At 53.0% G+C, this 13,801-nt stretch overlaps 1 protein-coding gene across 1 annotated transcript in view; it reads left to right on the top strand.

Moving 5' to 3' along the window:
- Positions 1-13,801, top strand: part of MAP4 (microtubule associated protein 4) — a 151,489-nt gene that overhangs the window by 25,991 nt on the left and 111,697 nt on the right. The window contains exon 2 of the mRNA XM_054515847.1: positions 4,065-4,116. The gene's annotated coding sequence lies outside the window, so the exon portion shown is untranslated. The remainder of the gene's footprint in view (positions 1-4,064; positions 4,117-13,801) is intronic.

Raw genomic sequence — 13,801 nt, 5'->3', positions numbered from 1 at the left:
CTGGGACTGCTTTGCATGTGGAATGCTGGAGCTGGGCTGGGCAACGCCCCTCTTGGCTCCTCTGGCAGTGATCTCCATGGCCTGTGTGTGCTGGAGACAGGAGCTATTTAAAGGGAGCTGTTTATCCAGAGCTTTGGGAAGCAGGCCCGGAGGGTGAGAGAACAGGAAACTCCAAGGCTGAGGGGCTTTCTCCTGCAAGGCACAGAAACACTCCTGAATCTGGGCTGGGAAAACAGAAAGTGCTGCTTGTGTAGGGAATTTAAGGGAGCTGATAAGGGCTGCTGAGGTGGGGAATGGCACATTCTTTATTTATTCTAACCTCAGTGGCACTGGAGTGCATTCCACCTGGCTGGGATCAGTGATGATCCAGAGCACTGCTCTGCTCCCTGTCTGCCATCCTGAGCAGGGACTGGGACAGTCACTGAGCACACAGAATCACAGAATTTCTGGGTTGGAAGAGACCTTTAAGATCATTGAGTCCAACCCATGTTCTAACACCTCAACTAGATCATGGCACCAAGTCCACATCCAGTCTTTCTTTAAACACATCGAGGGATGGTGACTCCACCACCTCCCTGGGTAGCTGATTCCAGTATTTGACCACTCTTTCTGTGAAAAACTTCCTCCTTCATTCCAGCCTGTATCTCCCTTGGCACAGCTTGAGACTGTGTCCTCTTGTTCTGTCTGTTGTTGCCCAGAGAAAGAGACCGAGCCCAGCTCACCAGAGTCACCCTTCAGGAAGCTGAAGAGAGTGATAAGGTCACAGAGAGCCCTGGCTTCTGGACACTGTCCAGTGCTGATCCTTTGGGAGCTGGATGGGGGCAGTTGCTGCCCCTCGTCCTTGTTGGGTGGCTGACCAGGATGGGCTCAGGGCTTTTCCCCAGCAGCAGCCAGAGCTGGGAGTTCATCTCCAAAGGGCTGTCCCTGCAAACTGCTAGAGATGAGTAGGTGCTACTAAAAGCAGCAAGAACCATCAAAATCACAAAACCCTGAAGGGGATTGGTAATGTTTGCCCTGAAATGTGGATATGATTTTGGAACTCCCTGGAATAAGCAGTGTGTTAGAGATGGGGTGTGCTTGGTGAGCTCCTGGGTGGGAACCTGGGGTACTCAGTGTGCTAATGGGGTGCAGTTTGTGCTAATGGGATGCAGGGGTGCAGTTTTTCTGGGAGGGGAATCTCTGAAGTTGGAATGCTCTGTACTAACAGGATGGAGAGCAGAGGAGCTGAGGAACGAGAACTACTGGTGCAGGATGTGGAACTGGATCTTAGAGGGAGCAGTGCCTGTTCCCTGATAGTGCAGGCAGGCACTGGGGAGTGCCATTCCTGGGATCCCTGCTCTGCCTTGGGGCTGCCTTTCCTTGGCAGCTCTGGGGAAACAGTGCTGGGGAGGGAGGAAGGAAGTTGGAGCTTGGGGTCACAATGCATGGGCAGCTGTCTCTGCTCCTCAAAACAGTTCTCAGAGGTGTTTCTCCTGACTGCAGAGCAGTCCTGTTAACCATGGGCCACAGGAGCTGGGATTTGCTGGATATATGGGTTTTCTCCTAACTGCAAAGCAGTCCTGTTAACCATGGGCCACGGGAGCTGGGATTTGCTGGATATATGGGTTTTCTCCTAACTGCAAAGCAGTCCTGTTAACCATGGCCACGGGAGCTGGGATTTGCTGGATATATGGGTTTTCTCCTAACTGCAAAGCAGTCCTGTTAACCATGGGCCACGGGAGCTGGGATTTGCTGGATATATGGGTTTTCTCCTGTTCAGCAAGGCTTCTGGAACAGCCAGAGTCTTCCTCAGTTTATCACGTGAGGGGATGGGGTAGAGTCTCTCAGATTATTTTAAGACCCAATACATAAGAAATCTTTGTAGCTACACCTTCAATTCCAGCAAATTTGTTGGTTTTTAGATATTTAACACTTGTCCTTGGCAGTGAGAACACCCCCTAACTTAAAGAGCATCAATTTTACAATGGGGGCAGTTAAGACCCCCACAGTGCAGGAATTCTGCCCTTCAGGGGTTATTTAGATAGCAACCAAAGGTGCAGCTTTACCAAAGGAAGAGTTGGTTTGCCCAGACCACGAAGCTGTGGTGGATTTTATCTCACAGTTACCAGGCTGACCCAGCACTGCCCCATCTGAGCTGGAGCAGCACTAAAAAAGGAGCTCCTGCTTCTCCTTTTCTTCAATTCTGCCTGAAACAGAGGTCTCTGGGTTGTTTTTCTTAACAAATAAGGTAAAGTTTTGGTGGTTTCAGTGCAAAGAGATTGGAATCTCCTGAGTGAGAGTGGATCTCAGCAGTGGGCTGGAGGCCAGGGGAGCAGCCAGTGGGGCTGTGATGCCCTCGAGGGGATGGAGCTGTTCTCCAGGGAAGGAGCTGCACAGAGGGACCCTGATGTCCCAGTTTGTCACAGGGTGGCTCACCTGCCAGTGAGGATGTGGAGAAAGGAGGAGTGGTGCTGGTTTGTGGTGTGTGGCAGCAGGGTCCCTCTGGGGAAGGCCCCGAGCACCTGGTGCAGCTGAGTCCTGCACCAGAGATTCTCCTTTCCTCAGTTAATGTGCTAACTCCCCTTCCCAACCCTTCTGAAGGGAGCAGGACTCTTCTGGAAGGCTTTTCTCACTCCTCAGTGCTTCACTGAAGCTCAAATGACACTTTCCACTGGGCTCTTTCCTCCTTTAGCTAAAAGCTCTGGCATTTCACTTCCCTGGAACACGAAATGCCCATCTGTGGGGAGAGGAACATGGGTGGGTGTTTCTGTCTGACTGCTGGGCAGGCACTGAGGTGATCTTTTCCTGGAGATTGGCTTGATGACTTGCAGTGCTGGAGAACAAGGTGGACATTTGTTTCTCCATGGGGATTGAACTACTTGAACTCTGTGGTTCAGTTGATGTTCTCTTCTGCAAGGGGGCTAGAAGGAGTAATTACTGGGATAGAAATTTTTTTAACAGCTGTGTTTGCTTCACAATTAAGAAACATTATCAACAGAATGTAAAATATTGGGTAGAAAACTTTGGAACAGGACAGGCAGGTGAGGAGATGGTTCCTGGTAAATCTGGTGGGAGCAGCTGCCCTGGAATCACAGCAAAAGCAGGAAAGGAGCTGGAGCAGATCAGGGTGGGCTCGTGACTGTCACAGGTGGCTGGGCAGGTGTGCCAGGGACTGCCAGGGGCCCTGTGAGCTCTTAAGCCATTCATTGAGCACCTGAAATGCTGCTTAGGGCAGGGATGTCCTGATCAGCCTGGATTAATTCAACCTTAATGCTGTGTTTGGAGAAACCTATTAAGGTGTGCAACCTTAATAGGGAAAAGTGGCTCACAGTTTTCGTGGAATAGCCTGAGCAGCTGAGCAGGTGTTGATGGGAAATAGCAATCACAGGGTGGTTGGAGTGTGGGGGAACCTCTGGATGCCACCCAGGCCAGCCCCCTGCCAGGGCACAGGGCAGGGTCCCCTGGGCTGTGTCCAGGTGGCTCTGGGATGTCTCCAGAGAGGAGACTCCAGCCCCCCTGGGCAGCTGTTCCAGGGCTCTGGCCCTGCATGGACAGAGGCTGTTCCTGCTGCTGGGCTGGAGCTGCTGTGCTTTGCTTTGTGCCACTGCTCCTGCTGCTGTCACTGAGCAGAGTCTGGCACCTTCTCCTGGCACACAGATGGGGAGATTGGTGGGCATTGATGGGATCCCCTGTGAGCCTTCCCTTCTGCAGGCTGAGCAGGCCCAGCTCCTGCAGTCCCTGCTCATCAGAGATGCCCCAGAGCCCTGAACATCTCTGTGGCCCCTGCTGGACCCTCTCCAGCAGCTCCTTGGCCTGAGGAGCCCAGAACTGGACAGGACACCCCAGCTGTGCCTCAGCAGGGCTGAGCAGAGGGGCAGCATCCCCTCCCTCACTCCTGACCCAGCAAGAGGAGCTCTGACTCCTACTGAGGAGGGAGCACCAGGAAAAGCTGCCTGGATCACTGGAGGGGACTGCAGCAAATCCTCCCAGTTAATTCTGAGGAGCAGCACTGATGTCCCAGCACCCCTGGCTCCTGCCATGCCAGGGCCCTGTGCTCACACAGCTCCCTCTGCTTTGTCTTGCAGATCAGCAGCTCCTGAGGACTGAAGAACCTGCCCAGGGAACCCCTGCTCTGAGGTAGGAGCTGATTTTCTGCTGACCCAGCAGAGATGTTTCATTCAGAAGCAGGGTTTGGTGCAGCTGTGTGTGCACTCAGAGCAGCTGTGCTGGGACCTGCAGCCCCCAGCCAGGGATGGGAGATGGGAGCTCTGCCTCTGGGAGCTTGTGTGGAGCAGGCATGGCTGGAATGCACTCACCTTCCATTCTGTTCTGATAAACCTTCTAATTACTGCTCCTTCTGCATCCTGCCAGTTAAACCCCTTCCAGACAGAGTCACAGAAAGGTTTGGGCTGGGTTAAACCCACCCAGTGCCACCCCTGCCATGGCAGGGACACCTCCCACTGTCCCAGGTGCTCCAGCCCTGTCCAGCCTGGCCTTGGGCACTGCCAGGGATCCAGGGGCAGCCCCAGCTGCTCTGGGAATTCCAGCCCAGCCAGGAATTCCCAATTCCCAATCTCCCATCCATCCCTGCCCTCTGGCACTGGGAGCCATTCCCTGTGTGCTGTCTGTCCATCTCTTGTCCCCAGTCCCTCTCCAGCTCTCCTGGAGCCCCTCCAGGCCCTGCCAGGGGCTCTGAGCTCTCCCTGGAGCCTTCTCCTCCCCAGGGGAGCATTCCCAGCTCTCCCAGCCTGGCTCCAGCCTTTCAGGTATTTATTGAAGCTTCAGACATTGCTGGGTTCTCTTTGGGATAACAGGGCTGCTGTGGAGCTCCAGGCTTATCCTTTCTGGCCACTTGGACTTTCCTTCCTTGCCTTTTCTGCTTCAGAGGGCTCACATCTTGTTTAACTTGGTCATTCAAATCTTCTTTTTATCAGAGTAAGAGGACTACAAAAGATTAAAATGGGTAAACTAGGCTAAGAAAAACAAGTCTGATTTGATTTCTTGGGAATTGGGAGCAGCAGATCATGCAAGTTTTTATCCTAGCTGTCCTTTGGGGGAGGCACAGCACAGCTCCAGTTCTGGAATCTGCCTTCAGCTCTGCAGTGGGGATGTCTGAGGTGCAGGTGCTCACCTGATGTGCTGTGGGGGAGCAATTACAATTTCTTCCTGATTTTTGTGTGGACTGAGAGACCCAGGTGTGTTCTGCAGAGCAGTTTGGGATTGTTCTCAAGTGCTGGTTATGTCTTGAAGTCCTGAGAGGAAAATCTGTTCTTTTCTTCCCTGTGTGAGCCATCCATCTGCCTTTCCCTGAGCTGTCAGTGGCAGAGCTGGTTCCACCCAGTGACCCTTGGCTCTCAGGAGTGCAGAGGGGTCACACAGACAGAGCTCCAGCACCTTGATTTGCCATCACCAGCCCCATGCACTGTCACCTCCTGGAACTGCCTGCAGCTCACAAGAGCCTCACAAGCCTCCTACAACTCAGTTATGGCATAAAATTATTCCTCAGGCGCCTTTTATTTTTCAGTGTCCTTAAATGTCACATGCAGAGATAACAGCACTGTAGGTGCAGAGTTATTTATTTTCAGTGGGGCTGATGCTCCTGTCCATGGTGTGAAGAGGCTCCTGTGTCCAGTTCCTGAGGGGGCTGGAAGGTTGGAAGGGGCTCCCAGTGCTGCAGGGGCTGTGCCCAGGCTCCCTGGGCATTCCTGCTCTCACTCCCAGGGCTGTGGCCACCAGCCAAACCATCTTAAGCTGTTGTCTCAAAGCCACTTGAAGAGAAGCCAAGGAAGATGGCTTATCTGCCCTGGGTGGGCTGGAGGGGGGCCATGCCCACAGCTTGTCCCCACGTGCTTGTCCCCGTGGCCTGAGGGGACCTGCAGGGGTCACAGGGTGTCACCTCCTCTGTCACACAGGGAAGGTGACAGAGGAATGGGAGAGCTTGGTGTTCTCCTCCCTGCACCTGGCAGTCTTGGGTGGGTTTTATTTTTCCTCTTTTCTGCCTCTCTTGGCTTGGCCCAGTGTGCTGGGAAGGTCTGCCAGGCTCCTGGGATGTCTGGACTGGGTTTGGACTTCATGGAATATCTGCAGTGGGAAGAGACCCTTAGGGATGATGGAGTCCAACTGCCTGCTCCTCACAGGAGCACCTGGAACAGTGAGAGTGCTCTGCAGGCAGCCCTGGAGCTCTGACAGGTCCTGTTGTGCCTCCCAGCTTGTCCAGGAGGTGACTTTGCCATCAGGATCGTCCTCCTTGCATTTCTCCATTTTTGGGGAGCTGTGGCAGGATTGCCCCCTGCACCCCAGGCATCCCTGGCTGCACTGCCCTTGTGCAGGGGTCCAGGATGTGCAGGTGTTTCCCCCAGGCTGCACTGAGCAGCTCAAGGGCTTCCTGCAGTCATTTATCTGGGAATGTTTAAGCCAGGCTCGTTGGGTGTGAGGATGAGGAGCAGCAGCTTCCTCCCCCACATCCTGGGGCAGCTGGGAGGGCAGGCACAAGGGAGGAGCTGGGCTGCTCCTGCTGGATTGACCTGCCTGAGAGTATCTTGGGTTCTTTACAAACCTTTATCTCAGACTGTCCCTCAGGAGTCCCCCAGTCCCTCCTGCTCACTCCACTGGGAGCTCTTCCAGCCAAGCCCAGGGCAATGTTTGGTCATGGTGGTGGCACCTGGATCTTCACTTGGTTCTTGTGTTGGTTCCATGTGTACACATGGGGGGAAGACACTTCTGAAAACGTTACCTGCTGGATAAATTGATGTTTTGTTGTGTAATGGCTCTAACTGGGAAGAAGCCCCCACAAACCCCCGTCTTTAGGGTCAGTTTTATGGGGTGGGCAGGCCCTGGCACAGGGTGCCCAGAGCAGCTGGGGCTGCCCCAGGATCCCTGGCAGTGCCCAAGGCCAGGCTGGACAGGGCTGGGAGCAGCCTGGGATAGGGAAAGGTGTCCCTGCCATGGCAGGGGTGGCACTGGGTGGGCTTCAGGGTCCCTCCAACCCAACCCATTCAGGGATTTGAGGATTCTGAGTCACTTTACCACTTAAGGTTTTACTTTCCTCAAGTGATGTGGGAAGCACCCTGAACTAAAATCAATTTTTTTTCAGTTCTACACTGAATAGTTATTTATTTATTCCCCTCTTTTTCCCCTTTTGAAGGGAGTTGCTGTGTCCAAGGGCACCGCAGTGTGGCCCTGGACACTGCAGCCACACCTGGGATAAGAAAATGAATCATTCTCTGAGGAAACCACCACACCATGCCTGATAAGCTGCAGGGACACCTGGAATGTCTTTATTGCTCTTTCTTTCATGAAATCTCAGCTTTTGTTTTCTAAGCAAGGCCTTGTTTTGCAGGCACCCTTGAATGTGTTTGTTATCAGGAGCACGGAAATGTAAATACAATGGTGCTTGGGCTGCAGCAGCTCCTCCCTTCCTCCCCCTGCCTTCCTGCATGCACTTGGGGAGGGGGGAGCTGTTCTTCTGCATTAATTCATTCAGAAAGGACTGTTCTTGCCCCTGCTGCCACCTCATCAGATTTCAGGGAGAGACAATTCTCTCCTTGAGACCAAGAACTCACACAAGGGCTCGTGCTGTGGCTCCTCTTGGCATTTCCCCAAGCTCCTGCCTACCAGCACATCCCATTTTTTAACTAGATAAGCCACACAGGCTCTGTTCTGCTTGAACTAAGACTGCATTCTTCTCCTTGCAACATTTGAGCTCATTTCCTAGAAGAAAAACTAAAAAAACTGGAGCCTTCACCAACCTGAGTCTCAGAGCCTTAAGTCTGCAGCTGCTTTTGAGAGTTTTGCCCAAGTGAGGCTGTGCTGGATGTGCTTGGTCACTGGGAGCTAATGTTGGTTGATCTCTCAGTCAGCAGGAATTTTGTCATTAAAACCAGGTCAGGACAGCAGAAAGGCTCCAATGTAGAATTTGTTCTTTGGCCTCAGCTGGGAGGAATTGGGCTCAGCTGTTGATGTGAGCAGGCACTTGGCCTCACTCTGTGCCTGTCATCTGCTTTTTTTACTGACTCTGTCATGGACTTTGTGTGGCAGGAACAACTTTCTGGGCACTTATTTCTCCTCAGTCACCAGGCCTTTCTTGCCCAAGGTGCCACAGTAAATTGTGATGTGTCTGTGGCACCTGGGCTGTCCCTGGTCCCTGCCCAGGAGCTCAGTGCACTCCTCTGGCCCTGGGCCAGCCGTGGGGCTGAAGCAGCTCAAGAAAAATCCCCGGGATCCTCTCTAAGAATAAACATCACATGAGAGCAGGAGTGTCCCCCTGCCTGGGCAGAATTAAGTGTCCTGCTGGGAGGCAATAACAGAGCAGCTTAGGGGCTGGGCTGGCATCCCCGTTGTTATCTTATTGCAGGGGTTCCATGCTGTTGTCTCCTTATCACAAAGGTCCCAGACCTTCTTGGTGTTTCTTGTGGGCAGATCCTCAGAGCACTGACTCTTTCCTCTTCACAAAGCAGCCACTGACTCCAGTTCCCTTCTCAAGGCCCACCCACTCTGTTATAGCACTCTTCTTCTCACTGGGTACGGCTGTGGCCTGGTAAAGTCAGGCCTGCTCCTAGTCTTTGAGAATTGGCCCAGCTGCAGCTCCTTGGGGGTAAGATTGCTTTCTACACTATGTTTATTTTCTTATATTCTATCCCCCTACACCCCTGGCTGCAGGGATGAGCTGCAGGGCCCCAGGCAGGAGGGGCTGGCCTGCACCTGCACCTCTCTTTGCTGCTGAGCATGAGAGGTGCTTCCAGAGCCCGCTGGGTTCATCAGTCAGAACCTCTGAGTCCCTTTTGAAGGAGGTGGGGATGTACCTGCTGAGCTCTGGTCTAGCAGAGCTCCCTCTGGATGAAATGCTGCTGGATGTGCCACTGAACACTTCCCTGGAGCTGTGGCTTTGTCCCTGCTCTGGGCAGCACAGGAGGAGCTGCTGGAGGAGTGTCCTGTCCCTGTCCCTGCCCTGGGCACCACAGGAGGAGCTGCAGGGCTGCTGGAGGGTAGGAGCATCGGGGGTAGGATGGTCGGGATGGACGGAGACCAGAGATCTCTGCAGCCAGGTCATGGAACTTGGGGTTTATTGCAAAGGGCCTGGGTGCAGGGGCCCTTTGGGATTTAGGGTTTATTGCAAAGGGCCGGGGTGCAGGGGCCTTTTGGGATTTGGGGTTTATTGCAAAGGGCCGGGGTGCAGCGCCCTGCTGGGAGCTGCCAACCACAGCTCAGAGCAGGCACAAGAGAAGAGAGGGGGAGAGAGGATGAGAGGCTGAGAGAGCGAAGTTCCCGTTACAATACAATAAATCTTCTTCTGTGTTGAATATTCTAATTCTCACTAACCAATCTAGTACAAATACAAATCCTATAGCATTTACATACAGCCTACAAGAATCATTACATTACCATCCTGTGTTACATTTTAAACCCTAAAATCTCCTCTTTGGGTCCCTTCTGCCAAGCTGTAGGGTCTGCTCTGCCCCTTGGAGCTGTCTGCAGGCAGAGGGTGTTGTTTGATCAAAAGGGGATCACCTTCAGCTGGCCACACCATTGTTTTCCAGTTGTTCAGTGACTGAGGTGTCTCAAAGCTTGCTTTCATTTCAATCTCACTTACAGTTTCCATATTCTCAAAATCTTTTGCCAGGCAATCATATTGATAAGGCTTTCCTGCTCCATCTTCCCCAGCACTGGAGGAGTGTCCTGTCCCTGCCCTGGGCTGCCCAGGAGGAGCCGCAGGGCTGCTGGAGGAGGGTGCTGGTGCTGCCCTGTGGCTCCTGGTCTGGGGAGCTGAGCTAATTCACATTCCCAGGAATTCCCTGGCTGGGGGAAAAGGTCCCTCTCTCTGCACCAATGCTGGAGCTGTGAATTGTCCCTCAGAGCACCCTGAGTTCTCCCCTGGGGGATTTGGGGTGGCTCACTGCGCCTTTCCTGCCTCACACCCTGTTCTGAAGCTCACTTATCCTTCTGCCTGTCCGTGGGAGCTGCACCAGCACCACCAGGAGTGCCCCTCTCCTTGGATCTCAGGTTTTGCTTCCCAAGCTTCCCACAAATCCTTTCCTGAGCTGTTGTAGCCAAAGGTTCAGCTCTGCTTGCAGAGGGGCCCAGGTGTGATCAGGGCTTTTAATGCTGAAGGCTTTGGGCCCCCTGGGAAGCTCCCCAGTTGGGGGAGAGTTTCTACTCTTAGTTTTGTGTTAGGAAAAGAAGACATGTAGGACATTTTTCTCTTTTCGGTCTCTTAGTTTATTATTTTCTTATTAAAAACTTGGTATTGTATGTACTGCATTTAGTGCTTAGGGAAATTACCACTAAAATGGTTGAGGAATGTACAGTCTTAGGGTTCTTTATGATCCCTTTGTTCAATTAACTTTAGAAATGGACTTTATTTTCATTTTTCTACCAGTACTCATCCTCTGTTCATTTATGTAACTAAAAATTGTGGTAAATCTCCTTTAATCGCTTTGTACTACCAACACTACAGAAAATAGAGTAGATGAAGAAGGAGAAGCACCTCAGGCCACCACTTTGTCCTCCATACTAATAATCTTAACATAATCTTAACTCCATACTAAAATACACTAAAACACCCTAAACCTTAATTTCTCACCTCAGTGATGCACTACAATAGATAATTTCTCTTATCTATCTTACACTTTTGTAATTTCTAGTTTATCTAGAAATCCTAGAAGCCTTCTTCCCAAGTGGGAGTCAAAGGCAGTGTTTTTCTGGGGTTCAGGGTCCCCCAGAGCAATCAGAGGAATATCCCCCTTGCCCTAAGTTCCCACAGGCTCCTACCTTGGTTTAAAAGGATTTCAGAGTTTTGCCTTTCTCACCTGTGTGTAGGCACAAATATCCCTACTTAGGAGTAATTCCTGTTAATGTGGAATGTGGTTAATCCCCATCATCAGTTGTGGAGCTGCCCCAAGATGAACAAGATCCATACATGGAATTGCCAAAGGTGGTGCAAAAAGCCCTTTCTGAGCATGTTGTAGTGACACACCAGTGTGTAAAGGCTGGCTGGGATACCCCAAACAGGAGAGCCTGTCCTCAGCAGGGGCAGGAACAGAGATATCCCAGAGCTGGGCTTAACAGAGTCAGGAACAGAGTCAGGAGCAGGGATATCCCAGAGCTGGGCTTAACAGAGTCAGGAACAGAGTAGGAACAGAGTCAGGAGCAGGGATATCCCAGAGCTGGGCTTAACAGAGTCAGGAGCAGAGTCAGGAACAGGGATATCCCAGAGCTGGGCTTAACAGAGTCAGGAACAGAGTCAGGAACAGGGATATCCCAGAGCTGGGCTTAACAGAGTCAGGAACAGGGATATCCCAAAGGTGTCCTTAACAGAGTCAGGAACAGAAATATCCCAGAGCAGTCAGGAGCAGGCTCCACAGCTTGGAGCCTTCCTGGTGTGTTCTGCTCCCACCCTAAATGGGGTCAGGGATTTTAATTCTCCATGAGTTTCTGAGCACCTGAGTGGCCTCCACAGAAAAGGAGGGAATTTGGTTCCTGGCCTGAAAATCCCCCTGGATGGAGTGGGGAGGTGCTTGTGTGTGGTCCCTGGGCACATCCCCATGGAGCAGGAGCAGGTCCCTGGGCACATCCCCGTGGAGCAGGAGCAGGTCCCTGGCACATCCCCGTGGAGCAGGAGCAGGTCCCTGGGCACATCCCCATGGAGCAGGAGCAGGTCCCTGGCACATCCCTGTGGAGCAGGAGCAGGTCCCTGGGCACATCCCCATGGAGCAGGAGCAGGTCCCTGGCACATCCCCATGGAGCAGGAGCAGGTCCCTGGGCACATCCCCGTGGAGCAGGAGCAGGTCCCTGGCACATCCCTGTGGAGCAGGAGCAGGTCCCTGGCACATCCCCGTGGAGCAGGAGCAGGTCCCTGGCACATCCCCATGGAGCAGGAGCAGGTCCCTGGCACATCCCCGTGGAGCAGGAGCAGGTCCCTGGCACATCCCTGTGGAGCAGGAGCAGGTCCCTGGCACATCCCCGTGGAGCAGGAGCAGGTCCCTGGCACATCCCTGTGGAGCAGGAGCAGGTCCCTGGCACATCCCCGTGGAGCAGGAGCAGGTCCCTGGGCACATCCCTGTGGAGCAGGAGCAGGTCCCTGGCACATCCCTGTGGAGCAGGAGCAGGTCCCTGGCACATCCCCATGGAGCAGGAGCAGGTCCCTGGCACATCCCCTTGGAGCAGGAGCAGGTCCCTGGCACATCCCTGTGGAGCAGGAGCAGGTCCCTGGCACATCCCCATGGAGCAGGAGCAGGTCCCTGGCACATCCCCATGGAGCAGGAGCAGGTCCCTGGCACATCCCCTTGGAGCAGGAGCAGGTCCCTGGCACATCCCCATGGAGCAGGAGCAGGTCCCTGGCACATCCCCTTGGAGCAGGAGCAGGTCCCTGGCACATCCCCGTGGAGCAGGAGCAGGTCCCCAGCGTGGTCACAGAGCCAGGCACTAACAGAGCGTTTGCTCTGCCCTGTCAGAGCCTCCCCACAGCTTTGTTGTGGTTTCCAAAGGGCAGCCCCTGCCCTCTGCAGCAGCCCAGTGTGTGTCTGTCCCATTCCCAGTCTGTCTGTCCCATTCCCAGTGTGTGTCTGTCCCATTCCCAGTCTGTCTGTCCCATTCCCAGTGTGTGTCTGTGCCATTCCCAGTCTGTCTGTCCCATTCCCAGTGTGTGTCTGTCCCATTCCCAGTGTGTGTCTGTGCCGTTCCCAGTGTGTGTCTGTCCCATTCCCAGTCTGTCTGTGCCATTCCCAGTGTGTGTCTGTCCCATTCCCAGTCTGTCTGTCCCATTCCCAGTGTGTGTCTGTCCCATCCCCAGTGTGTGTCTGTCCCATCCCCAGTGTGTGTCTGTCCCATTCCCAGTGTGTGTCTGTCCCATTCCCAGTGTGTGTCTGTCCCGTTCCCAGTGTGTGTCTGTCCCATTCCCAGTGTGTGTCTGTCCCATTCCCATTGTGTGTCTGTGCCATTCCCAGTGTGTGTCTGTCCCATTCCCAGTGTGTGTCTGTCCCGTTCCCAGTGTGTGTCTCTCCCATTCCCAGTGTGTGTCTGTCCCATTCCCAGTGTGTGTCTGTCCCATTCCCAGTGTGTGTCTGTCCCATTCCCAGTGTGTCTCTGTCCCATTCCCATTGTGTGTCTGTCCCATTCCCAGGTTTTCTGGGGCAGATTCTTTGTCTGTTTTCTGGGAGTTTCCAAAGCCACTCTTCAGAGCCCCTGCAGTCCCTCACTCGCTGTAGCCAAGGTCTTGCAGAATTTACAAACAGCTAAAACTCATTCCTTGGTCTAGAGATACTTAGGTTTATTCCTCCAAAGCTTTTTAACTTTCCAGTTGTGTTTAAAGCTTTAAAATATTGTTTTCTCCTGACAAATCCCCCTTGAAAAAGCATTGCCAGGTTTGCTGTTCCCTTCCTCTGGAACACCAAGCTGGTGCTGAGTTGCCATGAATGAAAATAATTCTGCACTCAACTTTCTCATGTGGAAGCTTCCAGTCCTGTGTCCTGATGGGCAGGTTCTGGTGCTCTGTAATTAAGCTGTCAGGAGAAGGGCTTGTTTTAATTAAAAGTGAAGCAGCTGCTCTGGTACAGTCACTGACACAACTGGAATTGTTCTGTGCAGGGAAAGGAGTGGAGCCTGTGAAGAGTGGCTGGAAGCAGAGGTGGTGTCCAGCCTGTGCCTGATCCCCAGAATTAATTCAGAATTTGTCCTCTCTGACCTTCCTTCCCCTCCTACACTCTCAGATGTGTATATACACATATTTATATATTATTATATATACAGAAGGCAGAACTGGGAGTTGATGAAGGCACTGAGGGCCTGCACAGTGGTGCTCAAACTGTAATTAGGTCAGTCTGAACCT

Source organism: Molothrus ater, chromosome 1, assembly GCF_012460135.2.
Source record: "Molothrus ater isolate BHLD 08-10-18 breed brown headed cowbird chromosome 1, BPBGC_Mater_1.1, whole genome shotgun sequence".
In the NCBI taxonomy this organism is placed as follows: domain Eukaryota; kingdom Metazoa; phylum Chordata; class Aves; order Passeriformes; family Icteridae; genus Molothrus; species Molothrus ater.
The sequence above is the reverse complement of the archived record's forward strand: the minus strand, read 5'-3'. Positions and strand labels throughout refer to the sequence as shown.